Raw genomic sequence first — 3,615 nt, forward strand, 5'->3', positions numbered from 1 at the left:
AGAGGGCATGCTGTTCTCAGAGCACTAGGAGAGGCTTTGCAGAGGAAAACGTGTATTTTCCTGTATGAAGTGAGCAGGTGTGGTGGAGAGCCACCACCAGGCCTTGCCGTTTCCTTGAACTGCATTTTGCTTTTGAAATGAGCCTGTCAACTTTTAATTCATACTTTCAGACTCAAATGTAACCAATAGCATCTTGGGATCCCATTTGCTTTCTACGGCTCATGAAACGCAGCCTGTCTCTGCCGCCGCTCTCACCAAGGACAATGCAAACTGAATGCATTTGCTGCTGTTGTTTGCACTTCAGAGCTCCGACTGCAGCTGCCCCGGGGTTGAAAACAGTACGTGGGCATTTTGAAATTGTGTTTGGCTTTAGTTTTTAAAACCTTCCCAGTAACATCCCTGCTTGGGCTTGAGAATCTGCAGGGCTCAGGGTTTTGTGTATTCTGTAATTCCTGTTTTCACGGGGGGTAAAAATGTCTCGTTACAAAATGCCGCTCGCTCTACATCTACACTGACTGAAACCCCCCGGCACAATGCTGCAGGTTAACTGGCAACAGCCAAGGAAAGCAGAGGGGGCAGAGAGGTTACAGGCACCACCGAAAAATGACAGGCAGAAAGGGAGAGGAGGGGAAGGTCTCTCCTGGCCAAGGCCCCCGTGGCAATGTCAAAAAGCAACGACACAGGTCAGAAGAGAATTCCTACAGGAATCATGGCAGATTCATTCCTTTAGTATAGCTTTTTTCCTCAAGGTTTTCCTGTTTCTAATGCCGGTATCCAGCTACGTTTTTAAGATCCTATCAAAATGATAGCTCTCCTTCACATTACACAATGGACCTCTTCTCTGTTCTCCCAGGCAATGGAAAAGGGGCTTTAGGAGCCCCAGGCAATGATGAGGGCGATTCCAACACCACAGCTGTTGTAGAAAGCACATAGGGGCAGTACAGCCCGATGGAGATGCTGTACCACCAAGCGTACAGGAGTCACAGGGTCATACCTGCAGCATCGGGCTTATGACCAAGGTGGCTTTGCTCCCGAACCCAGTCTAGGAATGAGCTAAAGCCCCTTTAGCTTCCCTTTCCACATGTCCCAAACCCTGTACTTAGTGACCCAGGACAGATCCTCCTGTGTGAAAGCTCCCTGGAAGGTAGCTCCAAGCAGTTTCTCAGCAAAACGATCTCCACAACACAGATGTTTATTTGCAGGTACCCAGAGCTGCAAGCCAGGATGGAAACCCCCGTTCAGTGAGCCTCAGAGGGAGCCAGCCAGCACAGCAGGAGCTGTGACCTCTCCAGGAAACTCAGCGCACACAGCTGCCTGGCTACAGGGAAGGTGGACTGGGCCTGGGGCACACTGCTGAGGGCCGTCTCCCACCCAGGAACAGCAACGAGGGATAGGATGCTTACAGTTCCAATCCCTTCTGTTAAGTGCTAGCAGGAAGACCTGAACCATTGTGGCTGCCTGCCTCGGGTGAGAGATGTTGGAGTTTATAAAAATCTGGAAGTATTCAAAGTGCTACTTTTGCTAATTTTCCTTATCAGTGGAAATGGAGTGGTCTTGAGGACATTCATGCTGAAGGCAACCCCTGGAATTTTTACAGTGTACTTTAAAGGAAGAATGGGATTGTTGAGAAGTCATTACCACTGGTATTTATTTTCTCATTCCAGGATGTCAAAACTTTTCTCAGTAGCCCAGATCACATTTCTGACAGCACAGCCAAATTCACCAGCGATGCTTGATCCTGCTGTTGCTCTAAGAGCTCTTTTTTTTTTTTTACAGGACACGCTCATCATCTTAGTCGTCTTCTTACCAAGTTGCTGTTGTGATGCTTCACTTTAAGGCCACAAAACCATCCGTGTCCTTGACATGACCCAGACATCCATATCCTGTATGAAAAGGATTTTAATTTTATGCCAGCAATAAAAATTGATCACTGGAAAATTTATAATTTGAGACCCCATAATAATCCATCTCAGTATTCTGCAGCGCCAGCACCCTGAAGTGTTCTGAGAGGTGGCACGGGCACAAACCACGAATTCCTCGATGAAACAAGAAACAAGCCTCTCCATCAGCCTCTGGCCCTCTGCTCCCCTCTCCGGCAAGTCCTGGGGCACGAGGGCTGCGTAGCTATGGAGGGACGCCCTGCTCTACGTCACCCCTCCCTTTCTGATTTGTTCCATCCCGTGCTGCTGCAGACACATTTCTAATGAGAAAAACAAAGACGGCCTGAGGACAGACACTACTGGTAACTGAAAATTCCTTTAAGTTTGCATAGGGAGATAGAAAATCTAACATTTTGGGGCAAGGGAGACAAATGATGGGTGCTGCCCAGATCTGGCTTCAGGGAATTAAGACCTGTTTGGTTTTTTTTGAAGCTGAAATATTTTATCATCTGGTAAAACTCTTCCAATCACTACTCATAAAACCTTCAATACTTTTCCAGGTACTCGGATTCAAAAGAAATGTTGGATGGTCCTTATGAACAGTTGTTTCTACAATTAAAATAGTTTTCTTAAGAAAATTAGCTTGCAGTACTTAGAAGCTAGATACAGAAATAGCAACTTCTGACGCGCACTGTACAAATGCCCTAAAGTACCAGCATCGAGCAAACAAAACCGATTCAAATAAACAAGAAGGCGGCTTGTATTTCTAACACACGCACACATTCCTGAGGGCTGGGTCAAATAAACTGCAGTGACCGAGATAAGGGACAGACAGAACTGAAATGAGAAGGCGATAGTGATGCTCTGGCTTCCAGTACGATTTAAAAGACACAGGTGTTCAGAGGCTCATTTCGTCCCCTTTCTGACATAGTCATTGTTGCTGATGCACTTTCAAATTTCTGTGTAAAATGTCTCCTGGGCCTGTTGGATGTCTGATGGAAGACAGCTGGCTAAATTCTCTTCAAATTAGTGGCACAGGGGTTCCCAAGGTTTTCAGACTAACAAAACATCAATACTTCTTGCTGCTAGTATCATCGTATGTTGGGGATTAAATGTTTAGGTTAAAATACCATGTAGTGTAGCTCTGTAGACTTCCTATGGGGACCTCAGATGGTGACCACCTACCTCTTGTGAACTGTGCTGTGATTTTCCTAGGAACACACACCAAAGATGAGAAAAGTTGAAAATACTTAATTTCATCTTTGCAGCCATAATACAAGTAGATGTAGTTGGCATGTAGCTGCTAAGCCACTCTCCCTGTCTGGAGTCATGGCAGTCAGGCAAAGTCCCTGTGATGGGAAAAAGGAAAACATCACACCCATCTTTAAAAAAGGTAAAAAGGAGGACCCTGGGAACTGCTATCCAGTCAGCCTCACCTCTGTGCCCAGTAAGATCATGGAACAGACCCTGCTGGAAGCTATGTCAAGGCATAGAATAGCTGACTGGAGTCAGCCAGCATGGCTTCACAGCGGGCAAATTGTGCCCCACTGGGGGCCTCTAAGATGGAGTGACTGCGTTGGTGGGTAAGGGCAAAAGCAACTGATGCCATCTACCTTGACTTCTGTAAGGCCTTTGACATGGTCCCACGTAACATCCCTGTCACTGAGTTGGAATGGGATGGGTTGGACAGATGGACTAGTCAATGGATAAGGAAGTGGCTGGGGGGGGGCGGCGT

The sequence above is a fragment of the Eurypyga helias genome, unplaced genomic scaffold (genome assembly GCF_000690775.1).
Source record: "Eurypyga helias isolate BGI_N326 unplaced genomic scaffold, ASM69077v1 scaffold18558, whole genome shotgun sequence".
NCBI classification, from domain to species: Eukaryota; Metazoa; Chordata; class Aves; order Eurypygiformes; family Eurypygidae; genus Eurypyga; species Eurypyga helias.